We start from the raw sequence: 18259 nt of genomic DNA on the forward strand, positions 1-18259 counted from the left end.
CCATTCTTTCGTATCCTGTTGCCTTTTCCTCAACATGGAGCTCATCGACTTCTCAAATGACCTTTGCAGTCATGTTTCCTGGTCTTAACTCTGGTTCTGTGTGCAAAGCCAAAGCCTGGCACACACACTCCCTTGAAATACACTGGTGGTCGCTGGAGCGTCCCTTCCCCTAACTTTACATTGTCTTATTATATGGCTGCGGTTCTTAAGACAAGGAACCAGAGAATCAAAACACGAATGCAGGACACTACTGTTTTCTTGAATGGTCTGAACCCCTCCCCCACCCCGCAATTAAACCTGAAACAGACCCGAGGCCAACTCAGATCATAAGAAGGTGTGTGGCACAGATCCCTTTAGGCCGTTTACATGCCGTTTACAAGAAAGAAAGGATAAGCAACAGCAGTTCCCAGATATTAAGAATGCCCCCAGCCACGCAATCAATCAACACAAGCGCTTCTCGTCCCGTTCCGAGAGCCCCCCTCTCCCAGGCGGGCAGCCGATAGCACAGGCCGGTGTTAAAGCACAACACACTGCCGGCTCGAAGCGTGCAGCCATCGCCCTGGCAGCCACCCGAGAGAACAGAGCCAGGGGAGCGGGCTGGAGGGGCGTGCACGGCAAGCGTGCGTACCTAGGTCGAGGATCCAGTACTTGCAGGTGCCGGGGGGCCCGCCGCTGCCGTAGGCCGAGCTGACGGAGGGCAGCGAGTCCAGCGCGTCCACCGGCTTCATTCCGTTCGGCATGGTGGGTGCCGGGCGGACTCGAGGCTGCAGGCTCAGGGCTCCCGCCCTGCCGATCCCGGCCAGCAGCCGGAGGCACCCACTCTCTCGCAAAGCCGGCAAACGGCTCGGCAGGCACTGGGGGGGGCAGGTGAGGCCGGCAGGCTGGCAGGCAGGGACCGCGCGGCCCCGGGGGCCCAGCCGTGGCCAGCGGGCGCAGCTCCTCTCCCGTGGCCGGCCGCTCCCTCTGCCTCGCCTCTGAGCGCCGCTTTACAGTTGGGTCTCACATGTGGGAATATCCAGACGCTGCGGATTACATTCTACCACAGTGACTCTAATTGGAGCTCAAGGAAATTCTGAGGGCGCACTGTGAGCCAGATGTTTCTGCTCTCCTCCAGCGGCCAGAGCTGTGATTTCCTCACTCACTGAAATGCCAAGTGACGGACGCCCTCCCCACGCCAGGCTTCCTGACTTGGGCTTTGTGTAGGTTTGGATGGAGGTCTTCTCGGAGACATACAATAAATAGTGCCTCCTGATGTGACTTGATAACCAAAAGACACGCAATTCGGTCTACAGCCAACCGGTTACATCACTGGGCTAAAATGCCACTCCTCGCTTATTAGAAACATAGCTTCCCTCTTCCTTACAGGCAGCAGCCATACAAGTGAAAATAAATACCTTTACTTGTGATTCGTAAAGGCATTTTTAGCGAAGCATCCTAAAAGCTCATTTTTGTCCTTTTCGGAAACGGGATATTTTCTTTAGCCTACATAAATTCTTACTCTTTATTTGAAAGTTCTCACGGGTTCTCTCCCTTGTCTCCCACAGCACAATGGCTTCCTAGGCGATATTCCACCGTTGTTAACCACCATGAAGTCTGACTGTCCGACTCCTGTGTGAGAGTACTCGCGCTCCTGTTCCTCATTCATCTGAGAGGCCAGCACGGTGCTCTCCCAACTGTGATGACCCATCTCCTGCTCTGAGGCAGTCACCTGGAATATTCTTTCATACACTCTAAAACTGTAATGTGGCTCTCTGTTACTTAAACATTTTCTGAAGGGGTGTTATTTGTTGAAGCTGACACTTAAAACCAGGCACTACCCTCCTGAGTTATTAGTAATTCTCCTATCTCTGTTTTATCTAACCTAACAGTACAGATGATTCTGTGTTGTTTTAATGCTTTGCTAAGAAAAAATGTTGTCTTTTTAGTTCCCCAGTTGGAAGTTCAACTTGTATTCTCTCTCTGCCACCACCCACACTAGTTGTGAAGTGAATTCAAAAAATTCTCAAAGTATAAAATGTGAAAACAGCATAGACTTCTAGTTTCTTTCTCAGTTTAATACAATTCACAACTACAAAAAAAGCATAAACCCATCGCACCCGAAGAAAGCTGTCTGGAGTACTTGTAACACCTCCCTAAAACAAACTGCCACGAAGTAGGATTTGCCTCCTGTTCTTCTTAAAAGACCAAAAGCAAAGCCTAAGTTTGGTTTTCCCTATAAACGGTCCTGTGATAGATCCAGATGGCGTACTCAGGCCAGGACCAAGCAAGAGGCGGAAATCTGCACAGAGCACTTTTTATGCAAGTAAACTTTATTACTGAATAAATAATCTTCTCTCTTATTGGCAGAAGAAAAAAAAAGGCAGTAAAAATTATGTCCTAAAGGAAATCAAGTTAATTGAGATTCTAAGGTTTCATTTACTACAACCTTTATTAAATATTTTACTTTGTCCCTTTCCAAAAATATAGACTGCCAAGCAAGGGCTATTAATTTAAAAAAGTAAAAAGAAAAGAAAAAGAAAAAAGAAAAAAGAAAAAAGAAGAAAAAAGAAAAAAGAAAAAAAAAAGCTGTCAGGGAAAATGATTATGGGTAATATTATGTTCTCTAGTAAGAGGAAGGGGATGATGCTTAAAAATGAATACTACAATTTTGGCTGAGACATGTGTGAAATTTCCCCAGGAATTGCCTTCTTCAAAATGTCAAGTTCACATGTGTGAGAGAGATGTAACACAGAGGGAAACGGGGAATAAAGGCAGGCAGGCTTCCATCCCCCCTTCCATGTGTGAAAGTGTGAGGTTATCGTAGTGTTTACTAGTAACGTGGCACTTTATAAAGTACGTAAAGATAAATTATATGACGTGAAGGTGCTGCCTGACCCCCACCCGGAAGGAGTGATGATCTAACTCTCTGGATCCACAGGCATGGAACCAACTGAAATGCCGACATCAGTGAAGAGTGCCGAGGCAAAGTGGGGAGAGAACCCCGACCGTGGGGCAAAAGCTTCCTGGAAGTAGGTTTTGAACTCCAAGGCCGATTCCTGCCTTGGTGGTGTGACCGGGATTTGTGGTACGAGTCTGAACCAAGTTCACGTGAGAAGGACCCAGGGTGGCCCCGGCAGCCTGCGGGCAGAAACACTTGGTGGGCACGGCGGCCACGTGTGGGGAAGGGACGGCGGGGAGGACAGAGGCTGGGGACCTCACTTTGTTGGAGCAGCTGGGAAAGAAGGGAGGTTGGGCCGCAACCGGCCGGGAAATCGGAAGCGACCGAGAAGTCGGAGAATGTGCGGGATGGGGTCAAAGCTCTGGGCACAGGAGGAGCCTGCCTGCTGTGTGAGGATTCTATCACGTGGGGAAAGAAACAGATGGGGAGCTCAGTCTCGAACAGACGGAGACGCCCTTTGCGAACAAGGAAGGCATGTAAACTGACTAAACGTGGTGGGTTAAAGACAAACATTTTAGGCATTTGGTATTTTTGATAGGTTATGGATATTTCTTTGATAGGTAAACACAGAATTAAAAGTGTCACAAAAGAGAAGTTCCACTGCCGAAGACAGCACCTTCCAAAATGTTACCCGAGGTTGGTCTATGAGGATCCAAGGCCAGGGGTGCAGGGAAAGCAAGCAGGAGAGACCTGTGTGTCAGAAGGTTGAGCGCTGACTCTTGGAGCCACGGTTATGTTTCAAATCCCCCCAGAACAAATCATTAAGATCAACTAGGTCTGGGGTGCTTGCAAATGTGTCCTCAAAATGTAAGGTAAACACAGTCACAAAGGATCTAGCCATATTACAAAGGAAAACGTAACCACACTAAAGGAAAGCGCTTACCTAAGTAACTTTGAAAAACAGTATTTTGATTCCAAACTGTAAAGCCAAAGACAAAAGACTTGTACGTTTTTGTCTTACAGAGGTGTGGGTCAGCAGTGAGAACAGGTGGAGTTCAATCTTCTAAAGTCAAGTCATTTTAGGTAAAGAAAATATTCACTTTCCAAGGAGGAAAATCACAGCCTTTTCTCGTAGGATTCAAAGTATATATGTATTAAACAAATTTTTTAAATGTTTACTTATTGTTTGTGAGAGATAGAGTGTGAGCGGGGGAGGGGCAGAGAGCGAGGGAGACACAGAATCCGAAGCAGGGTCCAGGCTCCAAGCTGTCAGCACAGAGCCCGACGCAGGGCTCAAACCGACGAACTGCAAGATCATGGGCCTAAGTCGGACACTTAACCAACTGAGTCACCCAGGTGCCCATCGTATATTCTGAATGATGAGATGCAGGTGTCTCACTATCAGAAAGGAAGGTTTCAGGTAAGGAGAGGTGAAGGACTAGAATGAGCCCTGTGTTGCCGAACAGGAGTTGGAGGTCTCAGTATGACATCAAGTCCCGTTTCTTTCTATGCGTGCTTACATGGAGAGACAGAGAGTATATGAGCGTAGACACATGTGTGCATCTGGGTAGGTACACATACATGTCCACTGAGAAGACCTTAGTGCTTCATAGCGTTCTCCGAGAAAAAGAACCAGGACTTCTCGGAGAAACGGTTGATCTAGGGTTGCAGCAAGGAAAACACAACAGGAGCCGGAAAACCTCGTAGTGTCAGAAAGCAAGGAAGCAAGCAAAAAACGATGGGGCGTGTCCAGAGTACACAAAAGCCCACTTGAAGGAGCTCCTAATGGCCGAAGCTCGAACAATCTGAGTAACAAATAAATAAGGACAATATTGGATTATGACTCATGGAATGAAATAAATGCCCATGACTCCACACTGATGCAATTAACTGAATAAATAAGCAAATGAGGCAGAGGGACAGCCCTTCCTTTCAGAATTCTAATTAATAAATTTAGAAGATATGAGGGAGACGGGGAATCACCAGTAGGCAAGCAGCACAATAACGATGGTTCTGGGTGAGAACCACTGACGAATGCTAAAACGAGTGGGTAAAGGCAGGATGAGAAACAGTATTTGCATAGTTTCAAAATAACTCCCACAAGGTACTATTTACAAAGAGAAGAACAGTAACTTTACAGCGAAGCAATACTGCAGTCACCACTCTAACCAGGCGACCAAGGTCACCACCACCAGCAGGGACACACGTCAGGATCCTCCCAAGCCCCCGGGTAACGCACAGAGATGCACAGTGTCATTTTTGTGGTATTCTTGCCACAAGTGCATGCACCACATTCAGTCATGAGAAGACATCTGATCAACAAACCCAATCTGAGGGACCGCTTACAAAACAAAGAACTGGTAAGACTTCAAAGGCGTCAAGGTCACGAAAGATTAAAAAAAAAAAAAAAGGCAGAGGAACTAGCACAGATTGGAAACGAAATTCAAATTCGACGTGTCTTGGATTGGACCCTGAGGCAGGCAAAAAGACCTTAAGGCAAAACCGGAAACAAGAGCTGTGGCCAATTAACAACTGCATCAAGGCTCCTGGTCACCGAACCAGGGTCATGTGCCGTGTGCCAAGGGGGGTGGGGTGCACTAGGCAAAGGGGGTGCAGGGATTCCTTGTGCTATTTCTGCAGCTTTTCTGGAAGTCTAAAATGACTTCAAAATAAAACGTTTTAAAAAACAAATTCAGCGTTCTGGTTGCATAAATACAAAAAGCTAAAGAAATTGAGAGTGTGGGACAAGTTACTAGAGCAAAATAGGCAGATTCGGAGGAGAATTTCTGTGGGAAAAGAAACATATTAGACAAATCCATGGCCTGTGAAAACAGGTATCTATGGTTTACTGAAGAAATATACTGTAGGAGTATAAAATCACTATCTGCTGGCATATTTGTAGGGCAAAACTTCAATAATTTCATTCTCATGATTTAAGTTGGTTTGAAAGAAACTGTTTTGGTCAAAACACTCCCCAAAAATCAGTTTTAATGTAACTGTCTCCTGCGATGACCATTCCTCAAATATTTAAAATTAGAACTTCAATGTTCAAGGGCCTATTATTAATCTATCCAAAAAAATATGAAGGTCATTTTTGCAAAAGGAGGTCTTAAGAAACAAACAAAAAAAAAGGGGGGGGGGAGGTCATATACTAACGGTGCTTTTATTTTCATTTTTTTTTAAGTTTATTTATTTTTGAGAGACAGAGGGCAGGGGCGGGGGGGAGAGAAAATCCCAAGCAGGCTCCATGCTGTCAGTGCAGAGTCTGACGAGGGGCTTGATCTCACAAACAGTGAGATCCTGACCACAGTGGGAATCAAGAGTCGGATGCTTAGCCTACTGAGTCACCCAGGCACCCCAAAAATGGTGCCTTTTTAAAAAAATGTTTATTTATTTTTGAGACAGAGAGAGACAGAGCATGAACGGCGGAGTGTCAGAGAGAAAGGGAGACACAGAATCCGAAGCAGGCTCCAGGCTCTGAGCTGTCAGGACAGAGCCCAACGCGGGGCTTGAACTCAGGGACCGTGAGATCGTGACCTGAGCCGAAGTCGGACGCTTAACCGACTGAGCCACCCAGGCGCCCCCACAAATGGTGCTTTTAAAATCAGAACTAAAAACATACGTAAAAAGAAAGCTATTTCTGGGGCACCTCAGTGGCTCAGTCAGTTAAGTGACCGACTCTGGCTCAGGTCATGATCTTGCGGTTCATGAGTTCGAGACCCACGTCAGGCTGTGTGCTGGCCGCTCAGAGTCTGGAGCCTGCCTCAGACTCTGTGTCTCCCTCTCTCTCTGCCCCTCCCCTGCTCATACTCTTGTCTCTCTCTCTCTCTCTCTCAAAAATAAACATTAAAAAAAAATTTAGAAGAGAAGCTTTTGTAAAACTAGAATTCAGATGAGCCACAGGGTCTAAAGTCTTTCTATTCCGAAGAGGAAACATACATTAATAATTAGGCAGCTAAAATACATGAAAAGGTCCCCCAAAACCTTAAAGGCAAAAGATGGAATATGCAGCGCATTATCGACTACATTTTGATATTGAAACCCTAATGACCTAACTCTGAGGAATAGTATCTATAATTTCCTCTCAAAATTACTAGTGTCTTCCTGAGACTTGAACACCCTTCATAACCCTGCTGAGTTTTTGGTAGCCTCTCTTCAAGCTGGCTCCGAACCCCAATTACAGGAGCCACACGGGTCCCACAGTCACGGACACGGGGATCTTGGAGCCCACGCTTCCTAGGACAGCGATTCCGGCCCGCTCCCCGTCCCCAGCGTCTCCCCTCTGCGCAGCATGTCCGCGGTGCTGGCCTCCAAACAGCTGCAGCACCCGGGTCGGGCTTCTCAGGTTCCACGCACAAAGATACTCCTGTTTAGAGGGTGTTTTGTCCAGTTTCTTAGCCCACAGATAACACCGCCCGCTCTGGAGGGAGCGGGTGGGATGACTAAGTCCTGCTTCTTAGGGCTCCATTCAGCACATTATTTCCTGCTGCTTTCGAGCACAGTTGCCAATCCACAAAAGCACCTTTATTGAGGCATTCAAACGCTACCTCTGGGTGCCAAAAATTCGATAGGCTCCTTTTCATTGCTTTCCTTACTATCTTTTCACAAACGATGTGAGTTTTTCTCTTACTGTAACAAAACACACATTCAAGTACTCCTTTTTTACGTTTCACTTTAACTCACTGTGTGACATTCTCTGTTTGCATCAGCACTGTGGGTTATTTGCAGAATGGCAACATGAGATGGGAAACCTCACAAACGTGTTCCCTAAAAAACAACAGAAACAACAGTGCTCAAAAAATTAGAGCAATGTCACCAACCCCTTGTGGCCAATACATGCTCTGATGTCCCAGTTCTGCTAAACTCGAGTGGGGTACAGACCACAAAACCACCGAGGGAGGGAGAATGGGAAGACCCGACAGGAAGCCTACTTCCCCAGAGTTTGCAAGAAAAACCAAGTGGCAGGTTTTGATTGTTTTCGGGGGGCTGGTGGGGAGAAAATTCTTCCTTTTGCGAACGGTGGTTCCATTCATTTATCACAAGACGCTCACTGTGGATACAGCCCGGTGCTCCACTAGGGGAGGGGGAAGATGAGAGAAGTGTCTCAAAGGAAAGAAAAGAAGGGTGGGTTCCCAGGAAGAGGACCTCTTTGGGTGATGGAAGGCAACTGGAATTATCATCATTTAAATGAGGAAGTCAAAACGGAACCTTCTCAGACAAAGGGATTGCCGGGTGGGGGGCGGGGGTGGAGTGGGCTCTCAGGAATGTACCTATGGCTCCAGGAAGGCACGGTCTTGGGGACAGCGGACTTTGGAGACCAGCTTCTGGAATCCGCTCTTCCGCCAACGATGGCTGGTCTCGGGCACCTGAGTTTGTCTCTAGAAGCTACACCTTCTTCCCTGGACCAAAGGCTCCTTCCGGCTTGTGTGGAGAGCAGGATGCACAGTGGTCAAGAACTTGTGGCCAAGTTAATTCCTCTATGCCTCCACTTTCTCGTCATCAAATGGGATGACAATGGGGGCACTGGGGTACATCTTGAGGACTAAATGTAGAGAAGAGCAGCACAGTGCCTGGCACATCGCAAGCCCTCAACACATCCCCTCCGCTACAGGGCTCCAACAGTACCCTTTGCTATGGGCTGACTGGCCCTCCCGCCCCCAAATCTGTATGTTGAAGTCCTAACCCACAGTTCCTAGGAATGTAACCACAGGTGGAGACTGGGCCTTTAAAGAGGTGACTGGGTTAAAATGAAGCTGTTAGGGTGGGTCCTAATCTGACTGGAGTCCTTATAAGAACAGGAACTTTAAACACACACAGAGGCACCAGGGACGCGCACACAGGAGGACCATGTGAGGACACGGCAAGAAGATGGCCGTCTGCAAGCCAGTGAGGGAGGCCTTAAGGAAACCGACCCTGCTGGTGCTGTCCCCTTGCAATTCCAGCTTCCAGAACTATGAAAAAATAAATTGCTGTTGTTGAAGCCATGCAGTCTGTGGTATTTTGGTAACCAGAGCTGACTAATACACCCCTCCTCCCTTGTCTGGTAACAATCTGCTCCATAACCCAGGGCTGGAATCGTCTGATTATTCCTGAGACAGGAGGAAACTAATCTCTAAGAACAGCACATCAGTATTCCTTCCTTCTGGTAGATTCAAAGCTCTACAGACTCAGGAAAAGGGGTGGGAAAGGAAAAGGGGAAAAGGGGACGCACAGGGCTACATTACCATTAAAAATAATACAGAATTCCAGAGCTGCCTTGCAAATCAGCCAAGGCAAATGAGCCTGTTTAAAGCCCTCTTAAATCTTTGAAAGGGTCTCTCAAATAATAAATACGTTGGGTCCCCTCCTGTCCTGAGCGTGACTAGAAAAGTTGTGGGAAAATGATGACCCCCTGGAATTGTCAGCCTTATGGAATTACCAAGCTGTCCAAAGCAATCCTGTCCCTGCTGGTCAGACTACACTAAAATGCTCTCAACGGCTCAGACACTAAAGCAACTTGGAAGATTCCAGGGTTGCCCTGCTCTGGTCCACACAGAACACCAGGAAGGGTCCTTCTTCCAGACAGAGCTGGCTGTGGGGGCGACAGCTGAAAGGTCAGCCTCCTTAACTGACTGACCTCCAGCCCTGCACAGCCCAGTTCTGTCCCCTCCAAAACCCTCCTGTAGTGTCAATAAAGAAGGAAGCAAATTTTAGGTTGGGGAGGTATTTAAAAACAGTATTTTTCAAAATTCATTGTGAAAGGTTAATGATAAACTGAATCCTTCAGAAAGTGCAGAGAACATACGGAGACTTTAAAGCCCCTTATAAAACCCAGAGACAGCGCCATTTCAGGAATGTGTTTCTCAGAGGTGACGGTGTGATCTGAACTCCTGAGTGGCTCTGCACAAATGGGAGGCAAAACAGAGGCACTACAAACAGCTGTTGATTCTCTGGAAGCTTCTACCACCACTTAAAACTTAGTGGCAAACTCCTAATTGGCACCCTTTCGACTCAATGTGGAATAAAAGCAGATACTGGTGAAATATTACTTATAGTAATATCCCATAGTATGCATGGAGTCCTGTGGAATATGGCCATCAAAATCTCATCTCGCTCGAGTCACACAGAAACTTGTGATTTAATTTATATGAATGACTTTAAAGAGAGACCTTATTCAAAGGTCCCCCCCCCACCCCCTTAAGTGGGTAAAATGAAATGAGAGAACTCAAGGGGTTTGGTACAGATCACATTTTCATGACTCCTACTGACATTAAAAAATATGTAAAACAAAATGTCGTTATACAGCACCTCTATGATGTAGCTATTTTTCTGATGTAGTTAATTTATGATTCAGGTGATTCTTCTTCAAAAGTCTGCTTCCATGAGTGCATTTACCCTTCAACCCGTGCACTGGACTTTGAGAATTCCACCTCACAGTAAACCTGTGCAGGGAGTGGGGTGATGCTCCGCTAGTGTGCCTGTGACAGCAGGGGACTGCCAACCGCATGGCATGGCCCACGTGCACCCCCGAGGGACGCACCAGGTCCAACACACCCGTCAGAAGGAACGAGGTTATGCCGTTTCTAAAAGAAGCCATGACCGACTGAAAAAGGCCAAAATATGCTACCTTTCCCATAAGAAAACGGAGGCAAGAATATGTGAATGTTTATACTTGCTACACAAAATACCAGAAGGAGGAGGAAGAAATGAATAAAATGGTCATCCTTATTGGGGCGCCTGGGTGGCGCAGTCGGTTAAGCGTCCGACTTCAGCCAGGTCACGATCTCGCGGTCCAGGAGTTCGAGCCCCGCGTCAGGCTCTGGGCTGACGGCTCGGAGCCTGGAGCCTGTTTCTGATTCTGTGTCTCCCTCTCTCTCTGCCCCTCCCCCGTTCATGCTCTGTCTCTCTCTGTCCCCCCAAAAATAAATAAACGTTGAAAAAAAATTAAAAAAAAATGGTCATCCTTACTCCCTACACAGCCGACGGGACTGGGAGTAAGACTTCTCAGTTTACACCTTTTCACGATTTAATTTTTGGTGCGAAATGCAAAACGTCTACAAGTAAGGTTTAAGATCTGGCTTTTTCTTCTATTGTTTAGAATGGAAGTTCTGAACGTGGGGTTGCTGGAATTGCATGCAAGTTGTACAGCCACGTTCATTTTCCTGGGAACAGGCACCAGAGCTCTCCTCACGCACTTGTGCTTCCGAACCTGTCAGGGCCCACTTCCCCAGAATCAGCTGGAATTCCTGAAGGTATTTTCCCTTCTCCTTGCAGGGGCAGCTCGACTTTAAGGATTTACGGTCAAATCTACCAAAATTCTCACCATTCATGGGAAAGTTAGTGCTGGGAACATAATTACAAAGTCATCTCATGCTTCTCTGAACAGAAGGAACAGAGAGGCAAAAGCCAAAATACACTTGGGTTTGGCTGGCACACACTTCCTAGGTGCTATTTTATCAGGTGTTCTCAGAGCCAGGAGCTACTAAATAAATCGTGGAGACAAGCGCAAAGTTAGTCTGACCGAAATACTGTTGTTTCCCACTGTGGACAGCATCTATTCGCGTTCAAAACACTAATGAAAACCAGCACACTGTACTCTTACACAATTTCTTACCAAACACATCATCTCTGTAATTTCCCCCAGCTCCTGCAGACCCTAATGAGAGTGAATACATTTAAAAGAGAAATCCCAGTTTGTCTAATAAATTGCAATGTTTGAAATGTACAAATGTCAGAGAGGAGGCAGCTGGAAAACTGCGGTCCAGAGAGAAGCGGGAAGCAGATGGCTGCCTCGTACCTGCAGCCACACCCCCCAGCCTGTGCATCATGCTGAGGAGAGCGGCCTCCGATGGTCCCTGGTGATCCCTTCTCCCCTGATTAGGTTTCTTTCCCTAAACACTGTGCCGTGGCCATTTAAAGCAAGTGTGGGAAGACGGTTTTCTCATTGTTTATGACTGTGCTATGTATATAATTTTGTGATCATCTTAATACGGACACTGTCAATACCTGCTCATGGTTTTTTCCTGTTTTAATAAACACTTTAATGTAAAGTTGGAACATGAAAATACCTCCAACATGAAGCATTCAGAGAGTAATGGCCCACTTGTGAGGCTCCATAATTACATGCTGCACAGAACACGGTCCTTAATCACAGGTCTTGGATGGATCACCCCGTTGTGGCTGCAGGGGGCTCAGAAGAGGGACCACTCTTTGTTCTTGGTGTGGTTCCTCTTCCCACAGGGATTTACATTAGCAGCTGTTCTGACTGACTAAAATCTGCTCTTTTCCAAGCTAATTTTTTTGAAAAAGTATATATGCCTTCCATTATATATTTTTTTAAAGAGTATGTGGGCAGATACAGGTTTGAAATGCATATGCCTGGGGTGTGTTTTCTGATTAACAGTGGCAATCTGGCATTAAGTAGATGTCTAAACACACCAAAACCACAATAGAGTCAACCACATTTTTTAACAGCACTAATGCCTTTTCGAGGTCCTCTGTTTTTTGAAAACTTACGAGGTCATTTAAAAGTCACTAAGCAGTTATAAGAGGTAGGAGGCTGATTCCCCTTTGGGGCCGAGTGTTTCACGATTTGGGAAACTCACGTGTGAGTTGAACACAATTAAACCGACTCATCCCGAGTATCCTGGGGGAGATGCCAGAGGCCTCCCTCCTCAGGCAGGGGAGCTCTGTTCTTGGTCACAGAGATTTCTAGAGAAGCATCTCAGTCTCACAGAGCTGCCGTTTCTCTGGGCGGTGGTCGGGGCGGGGTTGAGGGCGGGGAGGGAGAGCACAGGACGAGGCCATGGCTCCTGTGAGCACAGGACACGATGTCCGTCTGTCAGCTGCCCCGTACTAGGCTGATGGAGTGCTGGGAGCCTGGAAAGCAGTTTGGACAGGGGTGAGGAATCTTAGTATCTGCTTGTATTCTGAGGAGGGAAACAGCCTCCACATACCCTCGGAGCTCAGGGCCAGCCGACAGGCACAGGCTGGGAATGCGGGTGGGAGAGGGCGGGGAGTCCCTGGGAGAGAACACGCCTGGTAGCTTTCCGAGTCCTTCCCTTCCACTACCTGCAAACCTCTAGGAAGGTCCTGTCACCTGGTCTCATTTCCATAAAAGGGGACCAAGGGACATGAGAGCTGAGACGATGGAAGAGACTTGGCCTCCTCCCAAAGCCGGGGAGGGGGTGGTGGTGATGGGGCGGCCACAGACAGACAAAGCCAACAGCTCACAGGGCCCAGATGCTGAGGCGGGGAGGCTGAAGACAGGGCCCAGGGGAGGGGATGGCCCCGGAGGGGGGACAGGGGGCTCACGTGCACTGCATTTCGGGCCTCAAGGGAAACACGTATTAATTTTACATATAGCGGTTGTGGTCAGGGGTTCCCCGAGAATCAGACATGGAGCTCTGACCTCCAGGCATGCCCATGTCTCTCGACTTTGAGGAATGGCCCCATGGTCACAGGAAACATATCCATGCAAAGTGTGAATCTTTAACGTAAAGGACATAAAACAGAACGGAACTGGATGCTCATCCCCCATGCAGACCCCTGCTGAGACAGCAGCCCAGCAGAACCCGCCCCCTTTCCGGGCCTCAGCGCAAAGCTCCCCTGGGTGCCCCACGATCCGGCCCCTTCTCTCCGTTCTCACCCACTCTCAGTGCCAAGAAGAGGTTCTCTGCCTCCCTCATCAGTCTTGTTGTTCACAACCTATGTTGTCTGTACCTCCTCAATCACATTTGTAAGTCTGGCACCATGTCTGTGCCCAATGCTCGTACTGAAATCTGTTTTAAAGCATTTTCATTGATTTTCTACGTGTTTCCTCATGGGTCTTGGGTCCAAGTTCATCTCCTCGGGACCTTCTCAGGTTAGCCTTTGTGCTGTAACACTTGTTAACTGCATCAAGATTTATTCTGTTCTCCCCTCACCTCCACAGACTCACTGGATAAATTTATTTTTTTCCTTTAAGATTTTTCATTTACTTGGTAAGAAGAGGCAGAGAATGTCAGGAAGGGGCGAGGGATTAAGACAAACCCCTCCTGTTACCTGACATACCACACTAGGGGGAGAGAGGGCAGGTGCACACGTGGGGGGTGTGTGTGTGTGCACGCGCACACATGTGTGCGAGGCGCAAGGCTCTGTAGGACACAGCAGGAGGCTGGGAGCGACAGCAAGTCACTGAAGAAACTTGAGGAGTGCAGCATGAGGGGGTCTGCGTTTCGCTGCAGTAAGACAGGCGTGAGCACTGGCACCGGGAGGCCTGCGGGCCAGCGTCAGTGGTGGCACTGAGGAAGGGACGGTGTGCCTGAAACGCATGACTCAGGTCAAGGTAACCACGTGTGGTGGCAAGCTCAGGAAACTTGAAACATTATCACAGGACTCCGTAGCTCCACTTCTGGGTACACTCCCCAAAGCACTGAAAGCAAGGACTTGAGAGATCTGAATGCTCCTGGTCACCGGCATCACTCACGATGACTGGAAGCTGGAAGTAGCCCCAGGGTCCACCAGCGGGTAGGGGGAGAAACAGACGTGGTCTCCACACACAATGCAACACTCTTCAGCCTCAGAGCAGAGGGGCATTCTGACATACACAACAATAGGGGTGAACTTGAGGGTGAAATAAGCCAGTGACAAAAGGAGAAATACTGTCATAGACAGTAGACATAGACACAGGAAGCAGAACCGGGCGGCCCGGGGCCGGGGCCGGGGAATGGGAGGATGGAGAGAGCCGTGGACGGGGTGTGGTAACGGGACACGGCAATGGGAATGAACTCAATGCCCCTGAAGCGAACACTTCAAAAGGGTTACGACGGTAACTTTTACGTTACGTGTATTGTACCACGTAGAAAAATAATGTGCGTCACCACCAGCTCTGGGTTCTGGCACCTGTCACGTGCCCCCCGCATGGCTGGGTGACAGCTGGGTTACCCCCTGAACCTACAGCGAAACTCTCAAGCACGATCGTTTGGGTTGTGAAGAAACAGAAAAGCCGAACCACTCCATCTAGAGCAGCATAAAAACGGGGATGTTTTCAACTGGCCTCATCAGAAAAAACGAACATTTCTGATATTCCTGTTTACTCTCTGTGATCAAGACTAAGTAAACGAATGCAGAAAAGTGACAAGTTTTACAAGTTTGGGCAGAAGGAAAGAAAATCCCTTGGATTTATGAAGAGATTAAAGATGATTACACGGCACCTATTTCGGCAGTAAATCCATACGCGTTACCCTGGGCAGCGTGGGAGGCTGGTGCCCGCCAGGCCGGGCGCCACATCAGACTCGCTGGGGGCGGTGTCCGCGTCCAGGCCCTGAGCCCAGAGGTTCTGATGGAACAGTGACGGTGTAAACCGCCAACACAAACCAGACTGGATGAGCACGAGGCGTTGCTGAGTCCTTATTCTGCCTCAGCGTGTGGGGTATCTGCTGAGCCAGTGTCACCGACGCTGTGAAGAAGGCAGACTGGGCCACCGGAGCAAAACAGGATTGACACTCGGTCACCAGTGCCACCGGTCTACCAAGTGCGCTCTGGCAGCAACCTGCCTGTGTGGGACTCCCCCACAAAACGGAAAGCATTTCTCAACCGAAGAACGTTCACCCTGGAATGCTCGCACCCTGTTTCAGATGCGAAACTATCTCCTTGGAAAACAAACTGAGCAATTACGTTTCTTGTTCACTTAAGTTATGTGTGTGTGTGTGTGTGTGTGTGTATGTGTGTGTGTGCGCGTGTATACACATACATATTTTATATTTATTTTTGAGAGAGCGCAAGTGGGGGAGGGGCAGAGAGAGGGAGACAGAGGATCCGAAGCAGGCTCTGCGCTGACAGCAGTGAGCTCAATGTGGGGCTCAAACTCATGAATCATGAGATCACGACCTGAGCCGAAGTCGGACACTCAACTGACTGAGCCACCCAGGCGCCCCCAAGATAAGTTACATTTCTGATATCTCCCTACATTGCTCAAGTTTACAGAAAATAAAAGCACTTCCGGTCCTCGCGGTGCTTGAAAACCGCTGAGTGAGCACACGCAGTGCTCACAGTGAGTCCTGGGCCCTCCTTGGATGAGGTGTCTATACTCACATTCACACTGCAGCATTTAAAGTATCATTCGCAACCAAATAAACAGACATTTGACCTTAACAGGCATGACTTTTACATCTGAAATGTTCGGAAATCTAAGTTGTTTGGACTAGGGAGTTATTAGATAAATTACTGAAGCAGTAAAGCTGAGATAATTTTGGAATCAGAAATTAGTAAATGTGCCTCCTGCCTGGAAGGTCAGAGCAGTGAATGATGGAAGGCGCTTAAGAAACTATCTGGCGACTAGAGACAGACACTTGACGACAGCTCCCTAACTTTCAGGAGTCTGGAAGAACGTGGAAGGCGAGACAACCTGCTTTCTTGTCAGGAGGAGACACGCCAGTGACAAGCAGCGAGTTCTCAGAGAGCAGGGGCCACACGTAAGTCCTCACTGCAGCATTCTTCAAGCCCAGCCCGGGGCCCAACAGTAGATGTCGGGTAGCAGACGTATGTGTGCAAAAGGGCGAAGGGCCGAGCACACCCCAACGTGCAAGCGATCACCGTGGCACACCCACCTTCCCACGTAAGAGCAAGAAGGGTTGTGGGCTGAGCGGAAGCAAATCAAGATCTCCCGTTTCCCCAGGTGGCAGGGGCTTCTTGTCCCGCAAGTCTCTGTGTCTTTTATTTGGACTTCGTTCCCAGATCCTCATCTATTTGAGGAAGGCCCCTTCTCCCAGGTGGAGACCCCGGTCACTATGGCCAGATTTCCTGGACTTGAACAGGGACAGGATGCTCTGGCAGAGGCCTGTCACAGAGCCCAGAGGAAGATTTACCTTCCCTGAATCTAATCTATTGCCCGTTGCCCCAGTCCTAACATAGCAAGTGAGCAATCTTAAGAGTGTCCTTGCGATACAGGAAAAATACAAATGCAGGAAAAATGTTAAAAATGGGTAAGGTTTCTGAGCTCCCATCTACTGGACGAGCTGTTAGTTCACAACGGGTTTTACTGAATGAAGCAACATCTTCTTGTTCAACAAAGAGTGTGACAGGGTTTCTGAGGGGCAAGGAGGAACTTCTCAGGGGCTAGAGTGTCACAGAATAGGGGAGACAAAAGCCCCAGCCAACAAACTGGTACTTGATTCTAAAAATCAGCAAGAACCCAACCTCTGTTAACAACTCTTCAGGACAAAGTCAAGTGCGATAAATACACAGTTCTTTCTTCTTGGCTAGCCTGCAATTGTGAACACTGGGAAGCAAAGAACACACCACAGGAAAGGCACATATAAAAAGAAATCTTTCAGAACGAGTTTTATTTGTAGCTGGAGTTCACCAGGGCTCCTCTGTATAATCAACTCAAGGGGAAAAGTTGTACTTTATTTTCAAGTCAAACTCAGGGACTTAAATATATGATGTAACTTTGGAAACCCCGTGGCAACGGGCTAACCCAGCACAGACACCCCCCCCCCCCGCCACTGGCACTCGAGTGCCACACGAGGGGGAGTCCAGCGCTGGTCTAAACTCATGGGCAGCTTTGCCAGGAACGAGAGCGGACACCTTGGCCTTTGGCCAAAATCTGAAAATTCTCCTTCTGTTTGGATCCCTGAAGGAATGATAGCTCAATTCTTCTAGTTTCTTACTGGGGTGACAATCAGGTCACTGTTAGGCCCTGAGGGATCTGGAACACGGTTGTGCCTACAATTAACAAGGTGAGCTAATCAATCAGTAGCTGTGTCCTGTGCAGTCTCATTGAGCTCAACGCAATGAGTGAAATGTACCTCTGCAGCCAGAAGATGGTCCTCAAGACATGTCATGAAAAATGCAAAGCGGGCACAGATAACAAATGGAGGGAGTGACCAGAATATTCCAAAATTAATAGAAAAAGAACTAGAATATGGCAGAGTACAGGGTTGTTCTCTCAGGAAGAGAAAACAAATTGCATATCCCCAGATCTGCAAGAATCTGCCATTTGCCAGTACTTCAGAGAAATGAAGACTGACGTAATATGGTTCAAAGCAGATGAACTCTACACATTCTACACTTTTCTAGAAGCTATAAATAACCAGTGTTTCTCAAAAGGGCTTGAAGTCTCAAGTGAGCTTTTCACTGAGATGAAACCAGCACTGTCCAAAAGAAACATAGCGCAAGCTGCACACGCAACGTATAAAAATTTTTAGTAGCTACGATTTTAAAAAGTAAAAGGAAATAGGAAATTAAATTAACCATAATAAAACTTTATTTAACTCACTCTATAAAATATATTACCATTTCAACCTATAATGACTATAAAGTAATTACACTTTTTTTTTTTTTTTCATATGAGGTCTTGAAATCGAGCATGTATTTTGTACCTGCAGGACAGCTCAGTTCAGACTGGCCACACCTGAAGTG

The 18259-nt window shown here is 47.7% G+C and overlaps 1 protein-coding gene across 3 annotated transcripts in view; it reads right to left on the reverse strand.

Annotated features, from left to right (window-relative positions):
* Positions 1 to 18259, reverse strand: part of TRIO (trio Rho guanine nucleotide exchange factor) — a 353227-nt gene that overhangs the window by 59063 nt on the left and 275905 nt on the right. The window lies entirely within an intron of this gene.

This window comes from Prionailurus bengalensis, chromosome A1 (assembly GCF_016509475.1).
Source record: "Prionailurus bengalensis isolate Pbe53 chromosome A1, Fcat_Pben_1.1_paternal_pri, whole genome shotgun sequence".
Taxonomy (NCBI): domain Eukaryota; kingdom Metazoa; phylum Chordata; class Mammalia; order Carnivora; family Felidae; genus Prionailurus; species Prionailurus bengalensis.